Source organism: Danio rerio, chromosome 16 (genome assembly GCF_049306965.1).
Source record: "Danio rerio strain Tuebingen ecotype United States chromosome 16, GRCz12tu, whole genome shotgun sequence".
Lineage (NCBI taxonomy): Eukaryota > Metazoa > Chordata > Actinopteri > Cypriniformes > Danionidae > Danio > Danio rerio.
In genome coordinates, this window is record NC_133191.1 from 33,880,763 (window position 1) to 33,905,567 (window position 24,805).

At 35.4% G+C, this 24,805-nt stretch overlaps 1 protein-coding gene and 1 long non-coding RNA gene across 3 annotated transcripts in view; one reads left to right on the forward strand and one right to left on the reverse strand.

The window, feature by feature from the left end:
• Positions 1-24,805, reverse strand: part of ldlrad4b (low density lipoprotein receptor class A domain containing 4b) — a 114,133-nt gene that overhangs the window by 40,692 nt on the left and 48,636 nt on the right. The gene's annotated exons all lie outside the window — the stretch shown is intronic.
• On the forward strand, positions 15,308-23,359 carry LOC141378223 (uncharacterized). The gene is made up of 3 exons (XR_012392184.1): positions 15,308-20,619; positions 20,752-21,429; positions 21,672-23,359. It is a non-coding gene; the product is annotated as an uncharacterized lncRNA (long non-coding RNA).

Consider the following 24,805-nt stretch of genomic DNA (forward strand, 5'->3'; position numbering starts at 1 on the left):
GAATTGTATTTAACTATTGTATTTATATGGAATTTTTACATTTTATACAAAAAATAAGTTTTTCTCACTTAAAATTTTTTTGTCTTGTTTCTAGTCTAAATATCTACATTTCAAAGCAAAAACAAGATTATTTTACTTACCCCACTGGCAGAGAATTTTACTTGTTTTAGGAAAAAACTTTTAATTAATTGATAATTACTTCTAAAGGTGAAAAAAAAACTATATTCTTATTGATCTAAGATTTATTTTTAGATATTTATACTAAAGAAGGTAATGATTCGCACTCAACTGCTTCGTACTGTTTTTATTTTTACTTTTTCTTACATTTTACGGGTGATAACAGACAAACAGACGTTTCGGCACAAAGCCTTCCTCAGTGTGGATATTTATACTAGAAACGAGAAAAGATAAAGAAAAGTTTTTTTTTGCATTGTGATTATTCAATTTCTGTACCTAAATACTGTTAGACACCCCAGAAAAACGTCAAATAGTGCTATTCAAACTTAAAATTTAAAAAATAAAATATTTATTGCAAAAAATAAAATATTGCAATATCAGATCTTTTTTAATATTGTGCAGCTCTACTAGGTAGGCATGAAATACTGGTAGCGGCTGATAAACAGTATTTTTAATGATATCGATATCTTTTTTTTTGTTGTTTTTTTAATTTTACTAGTATTTTGATTTTGGGTAATGTTATGAGGCTATTATAAGAGGACACTGATATAGAAAAGTGGATTAGTAAAGTTAAGAGATTGGTTTAAGTTTAAGTTTTTAAATTAAGGTTTTAAAATAAAGTGTTCACTGTATGCTATTGTTTTTTTTTTTTTTTGCAATCATGCAGAAAAAAAAATTAGAAAAATTTGTATCTTCATTCATCAACGAATATATCGCCTTCACCTTCTCAAGGTGAATGCGCACCTTGGCTAAAAAATAAGGTCAGGAATCTTGGTGTGATTCTGGAGTCAGATCTGAATTTCAGTAGTCATGTCAAAGCAGTAACTAAATCAGCATACTTTCATCTCAAAAACTTTTAGATGCTTTGTTTCCACTGAGAACTGAGAAACTTGTTCATGCTTTAATCACCAGCAGGCTGGATTACTATAATGGACTTCTCATGGGCCTTCCCAAAAACACAGTCAGACAGTTACAGCACATCCAGAACGCTGCTGCCAGGATTCTGACCAGAACCAGAAAATCAGAACACATCACACCAGTCCTCAGGTCTTTACATTGGTACCCAGTCACATTCAGAATAGAGTTTAAAGTATTATAACTTGTCTATAAATCACTAAATGACCAAGGACCTCAATACAATACAGATACGCTCACTGAAAACAAACCTAACAGATCACTCAGATCTTTAGTATTAAGTAAATTAAAAATTCCAATAGTTCAGTGAAAGCAGGGACAATCGGCCTTCAGCTACTACACTTCCAGTTGCTGGAATCAGCTTCCAGAAATGATCAAATGTGCTCCAATATTAGGTACATATAAATCAAAACTGAAAACGCATCTGTTTAGCTGTGCCTATACTGAATAAGCACTGTGCTACTTCTGATAGATCACACCATGCCTTCCTTTTCTTTTTCATTCTTTTATACCCTGTTTTAGCACCTTATCTGTTTTTAACATTTTTTTTACTCGTAACTTTTATTTCTTGTTTATGTAAAGCACTTTAAATTACCAGTGTATGAAATGAGCTATATAAATAAACTTGCCTTGCCTAGCCTATCAACCTCCAAATCCAATGAGTTGTCAGTTTTCAGTCAAAAACTCCATATCGATGCATCCCCCAAAATAGAAGCCCTATGATCAAGTAACTAATAACTAGAAAAGATCCCACAACGGTGCTCTTGTCACCTCTGAACACATTCTACAAGAAGCCTGACAGTTTACCTAAGAGTTCATAACAAACATTACAAGATCCGATATGTGCAACAACCAGCTGATGACCAGATCCTCAGAATGCCAGTGCTGTTTTACAGATTACTGCAAGAACTAAATTACATGGTGAGCTTCACTTGATGACAGGTTTCTTTTCTTTTCGTTTTTCTTCTTCCTCCCCCTCACAAACCATCCCATGTCTATGTGGCAGCTATAAAATTGTGCAACCGGGTCTGTCGACAGAGGGAAAGTCCTGAGAAACAGCGAGACGCAGACATGTGAAAACATTCCAGTTATAACCTGTAATATAACTGCAAGAATAAAAATGGCAGCCGCTTCCCCCATCTGCAACCTGCGTTCTGTGATATTCGCACAAATCCCTGCAGGATGTGGCGTGTGAGACGGAGAGCGAGGGGGAAATTGTCTGCTTGTGCGAGAAGAGTTTATGACTGGGGGGATTGCTATCTTGCAAAGCCAAGATGGGCCGCCTGCAGATGTGATGCACTGCAGTGTGTGCGGGAGTGTGTATATAATCATCAGGTATTGAGGTTTTTTTTTTTCCTTCACCTCTCTCCTGCAGCCTGCTGAGCATCGTAATGGGTCGTCTGCCCAGGAGTGAGGTAATGTCTAGGTTTAATGCCAGCCTCCTGCACTGGCGCACACACACAGGGGCACAACAGGAAGAACAGCAGGCACCGAAACTCCCAAAATGGCTGCTGTTGTGACTCCTAATGATGCTGACAACATAATTAGCATTTTGCTAACGAGCCACATGGCAACACTTCCTTCCCCGGACGCTGCCATACGGCCTCGCGGACAACACCTGCGTGCTCTCGGACCCCCTTTACGACACATCATCGCCGTGCTAATACAGACATCGCAACTGCAAACGGCCATCAAAGCGACGACAAATAACTGTTGTTTGGAGAAGTGGGCCACAACCCAGCAGGCTGTCGGATTCGACTCCCGGACGGAGCAAAATACTATAAAAACCTCATTAAATAATAACAGCACTCCATATGTCCGCTTGACATCTCGGCGTGCTAACAAATAGAAGAGACTAACCTGGGATTTGACTGTTGGAGAACTTTAAAGGTGGTCATATTCAAAACCCTAAAAGTAAAAGAAAGCAAGGCAAACACTAGAAAAGAAATGTGATGAGGGCCTGTGTTTGTTTTCACAAGATGAATTTAGGTTGCTGATGTTTCTTGTGTAGCTTTAAATATTAAAAAAAGAAAAGTTCTCCCGCTAAAAATGAAAAGTAATTATTTACTCAAACCCTGTGATGTTTTTGATGTGATCATGCAAGGGCTGTCCGATTTGGGGAAAATGTCAAATTTCGATTGTTTTGACAGATATTTCGATTTGATTTAAGATTTAGTTTTGTAGTCAAGTTTTAGCTCAATATTCTGTATCATAGCTTCTTACTGCTAAAATGCAACGATTGTTGGTTAAAAAAAGGAACTGAAAAGATATCAACTTATATTAGCAAACAACTCTGAAATTGAACTTTGCTTGCTAGATTGAGCGTCACTGGCAATACTTTTAGTTGACTTTTTAGCAAGATGCTCCTCATATAGAGGCTTGTGGTGCTTTTTTAGGTGCCGGTTGTTGTATTTTCTCATGCTGTGGCAACAATTCTGCGACAGCTCTTACAAATTACCTGGTTTTGTTTGGTGTCTGTGACATTGAAACAAAGATATTCCCATATTACAGATGTGCCGTTTTTCTTTGATATTAATTCGTCTATTAATGCTTCTGAAGTGGCTTCTGATTGTGGGTTTTCTGCATAGTTTGCTTGTGAACTTCTGATTGGACAGAACGAAAGTGTGCGCACTCAATTGGCTAGTAAGACTGTTGCATATTCAAAAAAACTAAATGCGAACTCTAGAAACATGATAAATGTCTGTTTGTTTTCATAAGATAAGTTCACGTTGCTGATGTTTCTTGTGTAGCTTTAAATATTTAAAAAAAAGTATGGTTCTCCCACCAAAAATGAAAACTGTAATCATTTAATCAATTCTTGTGTCTTTCGACAACCTGTAACTTTTTTGTGTGTTCAGTGAACATGCAATGACACATTTATAGGCTAATCTATATGCTTTGAAAGTGAATGTTAATCATTCATTCATTTTCCTTTAGCTTAGTTCCTTATTTATCAGGGGTCACCACAGCGGAATGAACCGCCTACTATTCTAGCATACGTTTTATGCCAGTGGTCCTCAAACTTATCAAGCATGGACAAGTCAACACTTGACAATTTTTCTGCGGACTGGGGCAGGGGGTGTAGTTTGTGGGTTGCTAGGCAACCATCAATTGTTTTCTCAGATGATGACAAACTGAAAAAAACATTGCTGTCACTCTGATACAAGTTTTATTTACGGATTAAATTACAAAATACAACAGTGTTTGGGTGTTTGTCTGATATAATTAGTCTATAAAAATATGTATATTCCATACCAAGTAAGAAACTGATAGGTCAGTTCTTGTCACGTGACTCATGGTGCGCTCGCGACATTCATTCAACTGGGTGTGTCTGGAAGGCGTGAGCACATCAGGAGCAAAAGCCACACACCTCCATTGAAATAACAAATCTGTGCGAACTTTAGAAAAGCCATATGCGAACATAGGCTGCCGTCAGTTGCAATCTCCAGCAGTTGATTTTCTAGCATAGACGAGGTGGATTCACCAGTTGTTGACAAATGGGTTGCGAGTCCATTCCTTGGCAGTTTGCGAGTCCTTCACTGGGTCATTTCCCCTTTGCAAAGAAACTTTCCAAGAAGTTTGGACCGGACCGGTACTGGTCCACGGCTCGGTGGATAAGGATCACTGTTTTACCCAACAGATGCCCGCCCAGCCACAATCCATTACTGGGATTCACCTATACACTCTCACATTCAAACTCCACACACAAATGGCAACTGGCTCAGCTGGGATCTGAACCAAAAACCTTCTTGCAGTGAGGTGACAGTGCTAACCACTGAGCCACCTTGCTGCCGAATGTTGATCATTCTAGCAAAAAAGACTTTATTAATAACAGCACTTCATATGTCCAGTTGACATCTCAGCATGCTAAATGGAAGAGACCGACCTGGGATTTGACTCAATACTGTTAGGGAATGTTATAGGTGGCATATTTAAACAACGAAACACAAATGCTTGTAAAAGAAAGAAAGGTGAACACTAGAAACATGATACATGCCTGTGTTTGTTTTCACACGATAAGTTGAAAAGTATACGTATAAACTATGGTTTTCCTGCCAAAATGAAAACAGTCATTGACTGTAAAAAATACTGGGTTCTATATAATCGATTTGTATTTGGGCAAAATGAAAAATAATTAATTAACATTAGTTTTTACTAATTTAATTTAAATTATACATAACATAACAATTAAGCAGTCATAATAAACAAAGTGTTGTTTCAGCCCTTTTAATAAGTAGTTTAAACAAACCTATTTCTTTTGTGCGTAATTTACTCATTCTTGTGTCTTTCAACATCCTGTAATTTTCTTTTTGGGTTCAGTAAACATGCAATGACACATTTATAGACTACTCTGTATACGTCAAAAGTGAAAGTTGATCATCCCAGCAAGAAAGACTTTCCATGAATAAAAGCTTACATGTTAGTCCTTGTATGACTTCAGACTATTTGAAATTTAGCACACAAGATTAGTTTTACAGTGATTTTATGTTGGCTTTTAGAGAATCATCGCCCTTTATCACTGAGCACACTTAACCCTTGTGAATGTACAATGTGATGCCGCTCAAAACAATAGATCCCTTTGGAGCTATTCACACACTGTCTGCAAATCAATCTTGGCTGTTCAAAGTGAGGTGTTTTTGTGTTCAGTATGCTGATTTTTCCCTCATTGGCCATCAATAAAGAAGACCATCTGATCATACTTGAGCTTAAGATCAGGTGTCTGAAGCAGCTGTTGTTACACAAATGGGTTGAGATTGTTGGGGCTGTTTTAAAAACCATTGTAAATAAAGAAGAAACCAAAATGCAGCAGCAAGATTGCAGACTGGCACTCGAAAACATACTCTTGTTACCCAGATTTTGAATGAAATACTAACTTTTATTGTTTGTTTTTAAATCTTTAAATATTTAGTCACTGAACAGATATTCTTCTCATATAACGATTAAAAGACCTTCCAAATCATCTAAGATTTCTTAAGTAAGGTTCTTAGAAAGGACTCCAGAATATGCAGTATGGTCTGCATGGGTTTTTATGTAGAATTTTAATAATAAAGGACATTCATTGAACAAATGTTAAGCATATAGCACAAGCATATGCTCCAAGAACATGAGCTTAATTAATTTATCATTTTGAAAGGCAGACCTTCTAAAAGGATTTGGGCCTAAGGGCAGACCATGAGTTGACAAACTTCAGTTTTTTAATAAAGCAATTTTTAGCTCTCCCACTGCAGAATGAGGCACATGTTCTTTCAGTCATTTTGTTTTTCTGCTTTGTAAGAATAGAGAATCAATGCAAAAAAAAATATATATATATATATTTTTTCTTACTTAGATTTTGTCTTGTTTTAGTAAATTTTTTTAATAATTGTTAAATCAAGAAATAATATGTCAAAATTAAGTGAGATTTAAAAAAAAAAAAACAAGCAAAACAATCTGCAAATGGGGTAAGCAAAATATTCTAGTATTCACTTTGAAATCAGATTATTTTGCTTACCCCATTGGCAGATTATGTTGCTAGTTAGATAAAATCACTTATTTTTGACACGGTTTTTTTAAAAACAAGACAATATTTTTGTGTGAAGAACATGCTGCTTGATTTTAGAATATTTTAATATGTGGACTACACCGTAAAACTCACAGTCAATGTTATCAAATGAAATGAGTGTAGTTAGCTTAAAATGTACTGAAAGTTAATTCTACTTATTTGAACTCAGAGTTGAAGGTAATGAGTTAAATAAATAGCTTAATGGATTACGTTCACAGTACTCATTAGGATTAGTTTTTGAACTTAAATGGTTTGTTGGAATCGGTTTCCTTAAAGGGTTTGCATTACCTTAACTTTTTGGGTTTACAGCGTAGAAATGAGACAGCGTAGAAAAGTCTCCTAATTTTTTGCAGTGCAATATTTTAAACTTATTTTTTTGTGTGCTGTTTTACAAGAAAATCCATAGAAACATTATTCAGGGACACACAGCACTTTACAGAGAGGCTATTCCATCCAAAACATTTAAATGGAGTCTTAAGGCAAAAAAAATAAAAATAAAAATAAAAATAGAATATAGCCTATATATGCTCTTTGATTGTGGAATTTCAAATTTTTAATTGTAATAACTACAAGGCACTCAAAATGTAGTAATGTAGAAAAAAAAACCTTTCTTTAAATGGCTTTACATTAAAAATGACTCACAAGTACAGTAATTTTACTTTTTTAATTAAATGAATGCCTTTATTACATTTTTTAGGCACCTTTGATTTTTTCTTTATTAAAGGGCACTTATAATGCTTAAACCTTTTTACAAGACTGAAAATTAATCTTTGGTGTCCCTAAAATGTGTATGTGAAATTTCATCTAAAAATAGTTTTCAGATTATTTATTATAGTTTGCTGAATATGTCAATTTTTGAGTCAGAGCACTTTTATTCCTGTGACTAAAAATGTAAATGTGCTTAAATGTAAATCCTGCTTTATTGCCTCATTCAAAAATTAAAAGAAGACTAAGAACATGATAATACATGTCTGTCAATCAATATTGGTGGGTGGGGATAACCACACTGCTACGTCATGGTGGCCCCAAGATCCCCTAAATCTTTATCCTGGTTTAATTTTAGGACACTTAAAAAATAGACTTCATGTATTTAAACTACTCTAATATGGCTATGGACACACTATTTCTACACACATTTGAATCCAAACAGCTTCCAATTTCCTATTTTTAACATTTATTATGGCATTAAATGAATTTGTCACTAAACAGGGCCGTGCTCAGATTTACCTTTTAAGTTTAAAGCCTCACAATACCTAAATATAAAGTACAATCTAAGCAAGTATTGATTATGAACTTTAAAGTCTTCTTCTGACATCTTTCATGTCACAGAGTGTGTATCCAACATAAAGCTGATAACATCACCTCCAAATCATTTCCAATCCCAAGAGTTAAACACCACCCTGTTTAGAGGAAGTGATGTTTACATCAGGGCCCTCATATTTTCACTCGAATCCCATGAGTCACATGTTCAACCTCCAACTAATCACCACCCACAGATCCCCCAAAACGAAACCCCCGAGGCTGAGAGCACAGCAGACAGGCTTAAAGTGTTTTTGCGACATACACCTCAGTCACCAGAGAGAGAAAGTGGCACATCTGACTGGAGCTCAGCTGACCCAAAACTTAAAAGCTCTGACCCAGAAAAACAGAAACTAACACGTACATTCACTGCTTCTCTCAGAACAACTGCAAAATTAAAGCTTTTCCAAAAGTACAGCTCTGTAAATAGTCAACCTGTTATCAGCAGTAAGCGTGAAGTCAAATAGATTTTTGCAAAGTGATGTCCCTGCAAATGCTGCCGGGGTGATATGGATGGCTGCTAGATTTTCTAAGGTTTTCTGAGTTTCTGTTATGCAGTTGCAAGGGTGTTCTAGAGTGCTGCTACGAGGTTGTTTTGTAGGACTGAAAAAAAAATGTCCTAAAAAAACCTTTGCTTGTTTTTAGTTCTTTTAGCCAATATAAAAATTTTGACTGAAACTATGTGAACATTTTTTGTGTGTGGAATGTGACAACTATATATATATATATATATATATATATATATATATATATATATATATATATATATATATATATATATATATATATATATATATATACACTGTAGGCAGCAGTGTTGGGCAGTAGCATGCTATAAGTAGTGAAAAAAAAATAGTTTAGTAATTTATAGTATATATAGCATATTATAGTATATATCGTATATTATTGTATGTATAGTATAATATTGTATATATAGTATATTATTGTATATATAGTATTATAGTATATATAGCATATTATAGTATATATCGTATATTATTGTATATATAGTATTATATTATAGTATATATAGAATATTATAGTATATATCGTATATTATTGTATATAGTATTATATTATAGTATATATAGCATATTATAGTATATATCGTATATTATTGTATATATAGTATTATATTATTGTGTGTGTACCACCCATCCATCCATATATGTATATTTTTCAACACATTCCTAAACATAATAGTCTTAATAACTCATCTCCAATAACTGATTTATTTTATCTTTGCCATGATGACAATAAAAAATATTTGACTAGATATTTTTCAAGACACTTCTGTAAAGCTTAAAGTGACATTTAAAGGCTTAACTAGGTTAATTAGGTTAACTAGGCAGGTTAGGGTAAAACTGCTTTCATTCTAGCCGCAATAAAACAAATAAGGCTTTTTCCAGAAGAAAAAACATTATCAGAGGTACTGTGAAAATTTCCTAGCTCTATCATTTGGGAAATATTTAAAAAAGCAAAAGATTCAAAGGGGGATAATAATTCTGACTTCAAATATATATATATATATATATATATATATATATATATATATATATATATATATATATATATATATATATATATATATATATATATATATATTAGGATTAGTTTTTGTGTGTTAGCTGTTATATACTATAATTAGTTTCTGCTTATTACAGCATATTATTTGCAGTAAATAATTGAACTGAACAGTTATCCCTCATATGTTATATTGACAGTTTTATTGATCACTAAGATACGATTGACTTGGATTTAAGTTGCTTTGATTTAAAAATGAAAATTGCAAAAATAGCTTAGATGTATAGCTAAGCTACTTTTACTAAATGGCTTTTCGCTTAGCTTGCTACATTTCCCAGGGGGTAGCTTTTAGTGTAGTTAAGCTAAATTTTAAGTAGAGTAGCTATTAGCTTAGCTCTCTACATTTTTTTCAAGTAGCTTGCCTAACACTGATAGGCACAATATTGTTCAGAGGATGATTAAAAACAAAACAAAAAAAAAAGGAATCAGTTAGATCACTCTTTTTCCAAAATCTTATCGGTCGATAAATATACTTTTTTTTTTGTCATGCCAATAATACTGAGGTCTAAAATAACCATTTATTTAAGCTGATATTATAAATTGATGTCTCGCAACTAATGGATCGATTAGGTTTTTGGAATGCACAGCGATTCTCACTGGAGTAGATTTGAAGCTGGGTTTTTAACAGCTTAAACTTTTCCTATCTTTTTTGATAATTAATTTAGGCTCAAACAGTTTGATAGACTCAATTCAGAGACTCCCAAAGCATTTGGAAAATCACGTTATGCTGCGTAAAAGATAATGCAATTATCAATTTATTGTCCCAGCCATTTATCAAACAATACCAATACGACTGCTAATACATAGTGCATCATTGCCTGATTCAAACACATGACAAGTAATTATTGATCAAATGCCTCTTTTAACCCATGTCATTTAGCCCCAATTCCAATTCTATCCCTTAGACCTTCCCCTTGCCCCTACCCCTTGTTTTGCGCATTCACTTGAAGTGGTACAGACATTGGGGTGTCCCAAATCTCTTTAGCTTGAAGGCGCAAGGTTAAAGGGAAGGGATAGATAGCCCTTGAAACAAAAGTTTTTCCAAGGGGTAACCAAGGGGTATAAACATTTCACAGAATACACCAGCTAAAGTATGGCTGCGTACAAAAGTCAGGAGAGGCACAATTTAGTATTTTTTGACATAATTACAAAAATTTACAACAAACAGGTAGGTATTGCTGTCGCCTCACAGCAAGAAGGTCACTGGTTCGAACCTCGGCTCAGTTGGCGTTTCTGTGTGGAGTTTGCATGTTCTCCCTGCTTTCTTGTGGGTTTCCTCTGGGTGCTCCGGTTTCCCCCACAGTAAAAATACATGTGGTGCAGGTGAATTGGGTAGGCTAAATTGTCCGTAGTGTATGAGTGTGTGTGTGTGTGTGTGTGTGTGTGTGTGTGTGTGTGTGTGTGTGTGTGTGTGTGTGTGTGTGTGTGTGTGTGTGTGAATGTGTGTGTGGATGATTCCCAGAGATGGGTTGCGCCTGGAAGGGCATCTGCTGCGTAAAAGATAAGTTGGCGGTTCATTCCGCTGTGGCGACAGCGGATTAATAAAGGGACTAAGCTGACAAGAAAATGAATGAATGAATGAATATATATACATATATATATAATTTATGTATATTATAATGTCTTTAATATATAGTATTCCCACAACATACTTTCACATCTATTAGTCGATGACACTGGAATACCCTGTCAGAAAAGTCTAGTGTCTGGTATATTTTTAATGTTGTTTTTATGTGTTTACATACATGAATATGGCCACGGTGTAAATGTACTGTACAGTTACGAGCTTATTGCCACATTATATCATTATGATAACACAATATCATTGCCTTCAGTGATTTCCTGAAGATAAAAAGCAAAAAAACAAACGCAACTGGAATAACCACAACAATCACCGTTGTTGATCTCATAAGACATGGAAGCTTGCAACATCATATGATGACATGCGCTGGTGTAGTGCTGTCCCAATTCTTAGGGCTAAAGTTGGAAGCTCTTGCCCTTCACAATCTGTTTGAAAGGCCAAACAATAAGTTAACAACATATTAAAAAAAGTTTTAAACTATAATTAATTCAGTTTATTAATTTAGTGCTTACTTAATTGACTTTTCATGACTTTAATTTTGAATTTATTTAATTACTCCAATCTGATCATTAAAGTGTCACATGACTCAGAAATCATACTCATATGCTGCTAGCATCATATGATCGTATGCATTATTAAAGTTTATATTGTGTGCTGAAAACGCGGTTTAATATTTTTAGTTTTTTAGGATTTGTTGATGAATATAGACTTAAAAGCCCTTGATTGAACTTTTTTTTTATAAGATTATACACTTTTAATCAATTAAATATGTCCTTGCTGAATAAATTTATTATTTAAATCACTTTTAAACATATTGCTAAATAACATCTTACCCAACCAAACCTTTGAATGGTAGTTTATTCCTTGTATTTACAGCAATAGCTAAAAAGATAACAAATAAATAAAATGAACACTACCAATGAAATATACTCAAATAAATCAAAATTAATTCGCATTGACGTTGAGCTAAATTAAAACCAAAGTACTGTATGACCTCTTGAATCAATTTTAACAGTGATATCAATACCCAGCCTCAATGTTGGGTGATTTGCAGTTAATACTTGTGCTTTTATGAAGCAGTTAAAATACGAGAGTACAAGTGGTTGGCTGTGATTCACACATAAACCAACATAATGAGATAAAGACAGAAAGCAAGATTGCACCTCACTTTTCTGGCATGATGAGTTTTTTTTTAACAAACAAAGAGCCATTAAAAAAAGCAGAAACTAAACTGCACCTCAGCATGAAACATTCTTCTTGTGTTTCATTCTCTCTCCCTCATACACACACATACACGCGCGCACACATTAAGAATTCATTTATTCCATTCATGCATCTTCAAGCAACAATGCAACCTGACATCCTGCAATCACACAGTGAATGAGTTTAGGGTCTGAATTTCATCCATACAGCCATGACTGATATGACATAAAAACACATTATGAGGCATCATGGGTAAACTGGAAATGAGCTAATAGGATGTCTCAGTATGAAAGTCTTTATTCACTGAGGAGAGAGTGAGAGAGAGAAGATATTTGTGAGAAATGAACACCTCAGGGGAACAAAAACACAACGGGTTGGAAGAGGGAATGCAGAAAGAATGAGAAAGAATTCTCATTTGCATTCCAGCTCATTTAGGATGGGTTAAAAATGGGCAAACATTTTGGGCGCGGAGGGCACATGATAAAAAAAATGACAATACACCAGAGAGTTTTCATTTCATTTTTTCTTTTGACTGGAGCCATTTAGACTCCACAACAAACTGCTATAAATGCATTGATAAGTACTTTAAAAGAGCCCTTTAGAAGAAAAACAAAGATGCTACAACGCCGATATTAAAGCATGGGGTAATGGATGCAAACACGTCATGATTTTGCCAAGTACAATGCGATCCTGGATTAACCTCTATGTTGATCCTAGAACATACTTTTTGTTGGAAAATGTAATCCATACCCATTCTATACCCCTAAACCAAACCATACTGTAAATTATTTCCAAAATCAGGGGGGAATAACAGTTGGATAACAATCATGTAGAAGTGCATGAACCCAACCATAAGCGTAATAAACAAACGCCAAACGTATCCCTTAATTCTGGTGGCTGATTGGAATGTTGTTTAAGGATCAACATAGATGTTAGTCCAGAAACATGTCCTACTTGGGGAAATCAGGTTGACGTGGATGCATACGATTTAGGTGTCTTCACAGTAATGAATTACATTTAACCCTTGTGGATTGTTTCTATTTACTATACCCTTTTGTTGTGTTGGTGGTTGTTTGTGCCCCATTGACTTCCATTATAATGACATTTTTAATTGCACTTTGGTGAAAATGCTGTAGGCGACGCAGTGGCGCAGTAGGTAGTGCTGTCGCCTCACAGCAAGAAGGCCGCTGGTTGGAACTTTGGCTGAGTCAGCTGGTGTTTCTGTGTGGAGTTTGCATGTTCTCCCTGCGTTTGCATGGGTTTCATCCACATGCATCGGTTTCCCCCACAGTCAAAGACTTGCGGTACAGGTGAATTCTGAATTGGGTTGGCTAAATTGTCCGTAGTGTATAAGTGTGATTGAGTGTGTGTGGATGTTTCCTAGAGATAGGTTGCGGCTGGAAGGGCACCCTCTGCGTTAAAACGAGCTGGATAAGTTGGCGGTTCATTCCGCTGTGGCAACCCCGGATTTTTAAAGGGACTAAGCCGAAAAGAAAATGAATAAATGAATAAATGAATGAATGAAAATGCTGTTCAATATTTTTGTTTTTTAGGATTTGTTTAAAGCCATTTACTGAATTTTTTGTAAGATTATACACCAATTCAACTTCAATCAATTAAAGGTGTTCTTGCTGATTAATTGTATTCATTTAATTTCAGTTTCAAACATTTTGCTTTAATATAAAAACACCTTACCCAACCAAACTATGGTAGTGAATGGTAGTTTATTTCTTATATTTACAGCAGTTTCTCTTTTGACTGGAGCCATTTAGACTCAATATTAACAATTTCAAAATGTACCTCCTTCCCAACACAGAAAACCACAATCAAGAATTATTGAGTATGAGTATAGAGGGTCATGACTTTGCAACACTAACATAACGAAAGAGTAGTAAGTTTGCCCAAAGTATATTAAGTTTTTGATCACTTTTGAAGCATTTCCCAAAATATGTGTCAGTAAAACGTCCCCAACAGCACACAAGAGTCACAAATATAAGGCACAAGGAATTTCGAATTATATTAATATTTTAAAAAGCAGTTTTACAGCATTTTTGATCAGATAAATGCAGCATGAGATTGGCAAAATTGTTTTAATGTCTTACCAACACAAACATTTGCTTTGTAGCAACCCCAAAAATATACATTTTAGTGCATAAATACATGCATCATTGATGGAGACTTTACACACTCTTTTGAATACACCTAAACTATGCAATTTCTCACTGTGGGTATAGAAATGGGGCAAATAAAAATATACATATCTGAAGTATATTCTGCAATTTTGTGTCACTGCAGTTGCACAGTGGATGTTAAAATCCAATATTTTAAGGTTAGGGCTTCACTGGGACCTGAAAGTTTCACTTAGGTCCTGTTTCCACTTCTGAATGCCAAACATGCATTCAGTCGAAATGCTTTAATAGTGGAGATGCTCATGCAGTGAAACATGTTTGAACAGCCACAAAAAACAGCTTCTCTCCATCTTTTGACCTCATTCTTAAATATTGATAGGTGACTTGAAGTGCACCAGACAGCATTTAAACTTTGCTATTGTTTCAAGAGAGTAGCACAGTGTTTAGCACGGTTACCTCACAGCAAGAAGGTTGCTGGTTTGAGTCCCGGTGGGGCCAGTTGGCATTTTTGTGTTTAGTTTGCATATTCTCCCCATGTTGAGTGGGTTTCCTCCAGGTTCTCCAGTTTCTCCCACAGTCCAAGAACATGCAGTATGGGTGAATAGGATGAACTAAACCGGCCATGGTGTATGGGAGTGTGTGTGAATGTGAGTGTGTATTTGTCTGCCAGTACTGGGTTGTGGCTGGAAGAGCATCCACCATGTAAAATATGCTGGAATAGTTGGCGGTCCATTCCGCTGTGGTGACCCCTGATATATAGGGGACTAAGCCGAAGGAAAATTAATGAATGTTGTTTCAAGTTTTGTTTTAAGACGATAAAAAAAATAAAATAAATAAAAATAAATAAATAAAAGTTCTTCTCATAGCCATGTGTAGTTTTTTTTTTTTTGCTAATATAAGCATAGATCCTTTTCCATGGTCTTATTTCATGTTCATGTGCTCTAAAAGTAATTTAGTGGCTTTCTAAATACCAGAATAATAAATATGCTAGATTCATAAAATCATGGAATATTCCCATTTGCCACACGACCCGACACAGATGAAATCGAATGAATGAATGCATCCCCATTTGATGATCTAACAGTTAATTCTGTTTAAAATTGACAGCTATACAATCTCTTTTTTTGTTCACAAAAATATATCAGCATTTGGTTACAAAATTGATTTTGTTGTTTTTTGCATTCTCTTTAAAATCAGCTCTCATACACTGTCAATAAATTCGTAAATTTCACACACAAAACTACAGATTATTTCATGTGTTTAAAAGTTTAATAATTTTATTTTATGCAAAACAAAACTCAAGACTTAGAATTGGTTCAGAGATGGACAGATGCTCATCTGCTTGGTCTCTAGCTGGTTTGATCTGCACTTATTAAACAAACTGCACAAACAGAGCAATCCACCAGAGACAGTTTGTTCATTGAACCAAGCCTGCAAAGTGTGAACACACTCTTAGTTAAATGCAGATCTACTGGTTCATAGGAGACTGTGCTGATCAACAGCGAAGTTCCCTAATTTAAATTTTCCATTTCACAGATAACACAGAATGTCCAACTACCACAATCCAAACCTTCAGCAAAATGTTGCTTTTTAGTCATTCTACCCAAATATCGATAGTTAACCTTAAAATGTAAACGGCGTCATAATTTACACACCCTTTACTTGTTCCAAACTGTTATTGGTTTTCTTCCTTTAAACAAAAAAGAACATGTTTTGAAGAAAGCTTAAACCCTGTAACCGTTGGATAGTAGGAAAAACAAAGACTATAGAACTCAATGGTTTCAAGTTTGACCATTTTTCGAATGTGTAAACAAGTGAAGGGTGTGTAAAAAGTAAGGAGTGAGTAAATGATGCCGCCATTAAACAATTTGGAGTAACTATCCCATTAAAATTTGAGCATAATGATTAAAAAGCAACCGTTTGCTAAAGGTTTGGATTTTTAGTAAAGTAACAAAAAAAATAAAGGCCTGAAACCAGTTGAGGATGAGTAAATTGGGAGTAATTTTTCACTTTAGAGTGAACTACTTCTTTATGTCAAATATTAATATAAAACTGAAGCTGGAAGTGCTTCTGCAGAAACCTTGTTTGTAAACACCAATTTATTTCATTACGGATCTTAATTCCAACTCGGGCATTAAGCACAAACAATGCACCTAGTAAAAAGCTTCTTTCTTCCTCTGCCTCCCTCATTGTTTTTGCTTTGGTCTTTGAGCCAAACCTGATTGGATTCCCGAGCTTTAACTTTCCGTTTAAGACGTCTCCATTTATCGCTCTGCCTCTTTTTCTCTTTTTTAATTCCCTGTCTATCGCTCTTTGAGGGGCGCGAATGAAAGCGAGGGAGGAGAGCTGTCAGTTTCCCATCTTTAATGGCCCCAGCTGCATCATTACTCTCTCAACACACTCACACACGGGGTCAAATGTACTTAGGTAACAGATGAAGAAACGAAAGAGGAACGAAGGGCCACCGAGAGCGAGCGACGGATTCCATCATACTGGGAGGTTCGGGCACAAAATGACTGAATGAGTAAATGAGCGAACGCAGAAGAATGGTGCCCAGCTCAGCCACGATAAACAATCCCAGAATCCACTGTGAGCCTGCGTGAGGTGACACCGTCTGAAACCCATCAGTACTGATGGTGTTGACAGCCAACGAATACAGAACCGCTTGGCCCTCGCCCTGAAAAACAGCCCCGCTAATGCAGCGACGTGTGTGGGATGCGGATCAAAGGAGCAGGGGGAAAAAGCCAGCGAATGAACGGAGGAAAGAAAAGAATGCAGGAATCAGAGATTTCTCTTTCGGACTGACAGTATTCGTATTCATCGAAAAGCTTTAGAGAGGGGCAAAAAAAAGAGAACTATTTACAACCAAAAACAAATCACTATTGAGTGCGTGACGAATTTAATCGCACAGGTGCTCAGTTCGTTAAAGTGCAAATCCGAGACACATCTTCAGAGTTAAATTGCTTTTCTTTATCCTGAATATTGCGAAAAAGTCAAATAACGTAAATCAAAGTGAGCCCGCACAAAGCGGAGCGCTCCTCAAGCCAACTCCAAGACATCAAATACCAAACAAGTGTCTCATTCACGTCTGTCATTAAAACCCTGATTAAGACCCTCCGAACGTCATTCAAGTCTCCTTTACAGTCGGCCATTCCTGTAAGCCAAACAATTCCATCATCCGCCACTTCCCTCTTCAAGAAGTTCAAACGCTTCATCTGGGACTTGCCCTCCCTCCAAGCGACACAGATTGCATACAGAAGACATGACGTCGGTTTGGTAATGAGCCCGTTAGCATGAAAATGCAGCCCGCTGCGGTCGGCCCAGATTAGCATGAGAGATGATGGAGATTAGCGATGGAAATCCTAAACTCAAACAAACTGATTGTTGAGCTCTTCAAATCAGACAAGGCTCCAAGCGTGACCTCGGCGACCTCTGACCCTCATCAGCCTTTTTTAAAAACCGTAGAGGAGAAACGTGAGGGGAAAGTGAGTACGAGAGAGCTCTATAGACGCTCGTCGCCTGACGGACATCAAAGTGGAACGCCTTGGTCCAGTGTGAGCCTAGTTCCTGACAAATTCAGCTCTTGAGAAACTCTTCTCGCACACACACATATACACACACACACACACACTCTGGAGAGCAGAGCTATTAACAAACATGCAAACTGTTCAAGAGGCTGATTTACATACTCTTCAAAGCGTGCCGCTACTGTGCCGCCTTCAAAGAGGACAGAGAGGACCCTGAGCTTTTATGCCCAGTGAATAAACTTTATGTCTGAGAAAGTTTGTTGTTGATTTTACTGCAACATTCTGCCAGCAAAGTGGCGTGGAAGGAAAGATTGTATGCCGGGAAAGGGCAGATATGATGGGTTGTGTGGTAAACTGTGCTCATCGCAGTAAAAGCTGAAGCGTATGCGAGGTAACATGATCCTCACTGCGGTTTCATCTGGGGAGTGAAGGTGTGGAAAGCAGTCATGTTTAATTAGCATCACTTTTACAGTAATTCCTGTAAATACAGGCAGAAAACGACTGGTCTGCGGGCAGCAGAAGATATCTTTTTCATATTACCTGAAAGTCCAAATCACTGTGTTCCAGACCAGGGTACATTGCTGAGTACTTAAAGTCCATGTGAAATCAAAATGTACTATGTCTATTTTGCTATTGTGCACATTGTTATTCTTTAGGTGAAAAATTAACCAGTGCAAGTTAATCCTCTGAAATAAAGATATTTGTTTTGGTAATCTTCAATCAATGTCTGATCATTTACTTCCATGTTTAATGTGGCAGTCTTTCTCTGCTGATGTCTGTTTGCCATAATATTCTTAACCATATGCCTCTTACCTCATAGTTGGCTAAGAGGGAATAATGTGCAAAAATCTACACCCCAATTCCAAAAAAAATCTATGCCTCCTACTCAATTTCCCATTTTCTTTGGAAGTATGTCAACATACGGTACTGATATCCAGTAAGTCTCAACAACTTGTTTCTCTTAAAAAAAAAAAAGTTGTCCAAAAATTATAACAATATCTTTTAATCTGTCTCATCATTAGTATAATTTATTTAATCTTTAATTAATTAGTTAATTAATTGCTGGCCCTTTTGTGGAGTTAATAATAGGTAATAACAAATTTAACAACAACCAGTCAAGCTAACCTAGGGCTGGGCTTTGCAAAAAAAATATCAATAATATATTGTGTCATATAATTCACTATTGATAATTACTGAATTTTTTTTGACAATTTATTAAGGAATTTTAGGATTTTGTTTGTTTATTAACCACTTTTTTTTTCAATTTACCAACATTACTAAGGCAAATAGTTTTTATAGTCAAAAACAAAAATATTTAAACAAAATATCTGATGTCTTTTTAATAAAATAAACAGAAGTGTTAAAGAGACTCTTAAACTTGATAAATAAAATGCAAAGTGTGTTACAAAGTGTGTGCAATGGTAAAGGGTAAATACTGAACAATCAAAGTAAACCTCAAACTGTCAACAACACAAATTATGATAATCAAATCTGAGCTTTTAAGTAAAAGAACTAACCATCATTATTCAAATAAAAATTGCATTATTACAAGTTGTGAAGTTGAATGACTACATGCTACGCATGCCCCCTATGCAAAAAAAATCTTTCAGATGGGGTGCTAATGGGTGTAATGCAAAAGAAAAGAAACCAAGAAGCCACTCTGGTGACAGATCTGAGGATCGGAATGACAAATGGACAAATCATTGCTGCAGCTACGATACAAGTTGTGTTTGTCTCAGGTAATTAGTCTGCTGTTAGTGAAATATGTATATCAGTGGTTCTCAAACTGTGGTACGTGTACCACTAGTGGTACGCGGACTTCCTTCCAGTGGTACACAGAGGAATGAAATATGTCATGTACATGCTAAATAGATTTCAAAATTTATCAAAAAGGATGTATGTAATATGCCATATAAGACATATAGCCTATATTTCGGAGGTAATCTGTCACGTTTTTTTTAACTGTTTTTGTTAGCTGTAGCTGCTTTACTAGGCCTACTACGCTAATGTATTTCAATGCTGCTCATTTTGATGGTACTTGGAGAGACAATTTTTTTTCTGAGGTGGTACTTGATGAAAAAAGTTTAAGAACCACTGATGTATATCATATACAAAGTGTGAAGCAGATTGGTTAGTTCTACTTACATGAATCGTGGTGTGCTCGGGGAACTCGGAAAAGTACAGATGTTTTTCAACTAGGTGTACGTGGAAAATGCATGCGCGTCACATGCCTCCATTGGAAATGACGAACATACACACTAAGCTTATTGGCATTGCTTCAAAGGTGCACAGCAGCCAATTTTTAATAAAACTATAGCACTTTATACCAAAACTACAAACCAAACATTTTTTATCGTTATAATGTTGTTCGGTCAATAAATCCTGATATCAATTTTATCGCCCAGCCCTAGGCTAACCCTATGCTACCCTGGGCCTAGTTCAACAGATTTTGCAAGGTGTTTCTTATTGATTTATAATTTCTTACAGTACACTAGTACTTACTATAGTTACTGGATGTAAAATCTTTGAAAGGTCGCTTACATTTTTTTTTCACTTTTGATTACTGGTGATTAGGGATGCACGATATATTGATGGTCATATCGTTATGGCCGATAAATGCTATTTTAAAGATTATTGTTATCGATCTGATGTCAAAATTAGGCCGATATCTTGAACCCCATAAATTACGTAATTGTACAGGACTGCCTGCTTCGCGCATGCGTGGGTGGAACTTGTTCAGACTTGTCCAGTGACTATAATGGATCTCTCCTCACATTGTTTATTCTTTCAAAGTCCATCCTTTCTTCATGTGGTATTGCTGTGCGTTAATAACTCAGTAGGTAACCATATTCCCTATAATTGTAGATATGTTTGATTGAGTGCCATTGTGTATTTTGCTTTAAATCGCCTCTGGGAAAAGTATTACATGTGTGAACATAACAACAGTGATGCACACATGCTAAACAACTTGTTGGGTTGTTTGTAATCTAATATGATTATTTGTTCTTATCAATGCCTTGCTTGCCATGTGTTGTTGATGTAAGATTGTAATCATTTTCATGGGAATATTCATATTTATTATAACAAGCACGCGTGAGGGCTATCACCACACACACACACACACACACACACACACACACACACGCACGCACGCACACACACACACACGCACTGATCTGACATCCACTGTGACATCACAGTAACAATTTTATCAATTATTTTTCTCTGCAACTGACAGCAAGAACGAACACAGAAGCGCTGTCTGATTGACAAGCAGCAGCTACACGTTCAAAAGAATCTAAAACACCAAATAGGATGAATCTACTGTATACCGCATTTTCTTAAGTAATACAATCTGTATCAACCTTTCGCTTGTATGGTGGCTCAAAACTGTCAAAACAACTTTAAAAAAAAATAAAGTTTAAAAATGTACATTACTGTAACACGTTTTATTCAAGAACATTTGAGCTGGTTTTAGTCCTTAGCTCTTTCATTTTTATTGTATTTAAAATATAATTTACTTGCTTGTTGATTAAATCCCATTTTGATATTTAACCTATTATTTTTATGCAACAGTCAAGTTGCATGTTAATTTGCTATGAAGAAAAGGAAATAATTAATTTTTTGTCATGTTGATTTATGTGAAATCGTGAATATAGGTCTATATAATCACCTTGCAATTTTGAAATTATAGCATTTTGCTTTGAGTATAGACTATTCAGTTCATAAGAGTAGTTCAATCTTTTATGAAGTTTGCTGTATAAAAATATAACATTTTGAAATATTTAAAATTATCGGCCTATATATGTATCAGCCTTCAAGTCTGAAGAGTTATCGGTTATCGATATCAGCCAAAAATCCATATTGGTGCATCCCTACTGGTGATTATACATAGTCTGTGTTCTAAGGTGGTACTGAACGCACATTTTATGGCCAGTGTACTGCACACAGAGAATATGCAGGGATGCTTTTAGAGATGTATTAAAAAAAATTACACTGCCAGGACAGTGAACAGACAGTTACAGTAATCAAACAACTGAAGTATATTTTGGGGTTTACACAAATAATTATGTATCAGTTACGCTATAGGTGTTGCACCTACACCAGTCTTCTCCCTTTACCCTCATCACGTAATAAGTGAAATATACGACTTTGCATTCGCCACTCATTCAGCTCATCGCAACAAATATCACAACAACTCATCTCTAAACACAGCAAGCCTGCATTATTATATTCACACACATGACAAGGGGGATACAATTTGAGAGAAGAACAAAATTTGAAAACAAGGACAACTTTAAAAAGTTTGTGTATGTCTGTCTGTGGTGTGAAATTATAGAACAGTCTAGAACAGACTCTCAAACAATGTCAGAATATTAATCAATTTAAACAGTTGTATACACATCTATTATTAAAGGAATATAATGATGAATGTAATTGGAAAAGGATTAAATGAGAAAGGTAAGATGAAATTTTAATTAATGGCTATTTGCAGTACTATGTTTTTTGGGGTCTATATTACAAAATGTAAAGGTACAAATGGAATCAAACATATAATTTGGCAAAGATGCTAAAGGATAAATATGTCTCATGTAAAAAGAAGAGATAAATAAAAACAGAAATAGGTGTAAGTTATAGACAAATGATGTACAGTTAAAGTCAGAATTATTAGCCCCCCTGAATTATTAGACTGCTTGTTTATTTTTTCCCCAATTTCTGTTTAACGGAGAGAAGATTTTTTCAGCACATTTCTAAACATAATAGTTTTAGTAACTCATCTCTAATAACTGATTTATTTTATCTTTGCCATGATGACAGTTAATAATATTTGACTAGATATTATTCCAAGACACTTCTATACAGCTTAAAGTGACATTTAAAGGCTTAACTAGGCAAATTAGGTTAACTAGGCAGGTTAGAGTAATTAGGCAAGTTATTGTATAATGATGGTTTGTTCTGTAGACAGTCGAGGAAAAAATATAGCTTAAAGGGGCTAATAATTTTGTCCCTAAAACGGTGTTTAAAAAGTTAAAAACGGCTTTTATTCTAGCCAAAAGAAAACAAAAAAGACTTTCTCCAGAAGAAAAAATATTATCAGACATACTGTGAAAATTTCCTTGCGCTGTTAAACATCATTTGAAAAATATTTTAAAAAGAAGAAAAAAATTTAAAGGGGGCTATTAATTCTGACGTCAACTGTATGTGGTAATGGGGTGAGAAAATTATAAGCTTGTGCTTCATCCCGCTCCATTTTCGACCATGTTGAAATGGATTTTTTGTAAAAGATACTTTATACATGATATTTCTGTTAGTAAATAAATCAAATCAAAACAAATCAAATGATGCAACTTATCCATATGTTTAGGTAAAACAACAACAACAACAACAACAATAAATAACACTCATTATTATTATTATTATTATTATTATTATTTATTATCATCATCATCATCATTATTATTATTATATTGCTAAAACTTCTAATACTACCAATAATAATAAACTTACATAAGAACCAAAATGTCCATCACTGAATATTAGAAAATATCCATAGAAAATATCCACAGCACATACAGCCTGATTAATTATTAAGAAAATAACCACAGTGATAAGCAATCATTATGTTTTGACTGAAAAAAGGCTAAGTCTAACTTGAATTTATGGACATTTCCGGTGATGATCATGCCGCCTGACTCTCTCACACACACACCTGATGCCAATGGATGCAGACCCCTAAAAATAAAGACAATCGCCTCTGACTGCTACACACCGTTAAACCCTTGCAATGCTTTCCATCATCTTCTGCCACAAACACCCTGTGCGTGTCAATCTGACGCTCCTGACCACAACCAGAGAGCAACAGAGAGAGCAAGAGAGAGATAGAGAAAGAGAGATAGAGAGAGAGAGAGAGAGAGAGAGAGAGAGAGAGAGAGAGAGAGAGAGAGAATATTTGGTGCAGGGCGTCTAGACTGTATTCATGATCAATCTGTCTGGCCCTGCTGCAGACGGAGAGATGGCAAACTCGATTAGAGTCGAAACATTTCCTCAGCTTGTGTCTCGCTCTCAGCATATTTGCTCTTCAGTAACGTCTATCAGCATCATTGCTTTCTCTCCCTAAAGCAGTGTGTGGCGGCTGCATGTCTGCCGGGGAAGTGAGCAGCACTGACTGAAGACACAGCAAGAACACATGACTGATTTCAACACAGCCCACAGCACAGAGACACACGCAGACACACTGACGTACTTTATATTTTTCTGGGGATTGTGTTGGTGTGTGTGTGTTCATGCTCTGGTTTGCTCAAACTTAAAGAAGAGGAAGAAAAAAAAGTGTGACAGCAGTTCAAAGCTGACTGGCTGATACAAACTTGGGCCAGAGGCTGGATGAAATATTGAATATTTACCATGATTTCAGTAAAAAAATAAACCTTTTCGGTTCATTCAAGAGCAAATATTCAGTGGCCACTAGAAAAGAAAATCTTTGCATTTATGTCACTATCGTGTTTTACAAAAAAATTATTTTCCAAAAATGTATGTTAATTCTGTGATCTACTTTTTGTGAAACAATTTAAAATAAAAAAATGCAATTATTATTACACTATTAAAAAACAAGTTAAGTTTTATATTTCATATTAAAAAAACAAAAATGAACCATTTAAAATGAAGTAAACAACTGTTTTTAATGGTATTTTTAAAGCGTAATTTCCTTAATACAAGACTTTTTACTGTACTAATTATTTGAAAAACACAAATAATCCTTAAACATCTATACTTTAAAACTACAAACAACATTTTGAATATTTTTAAGAGAGACACATTTCAATGTGGTAATGTCATTGGCCCATTAACA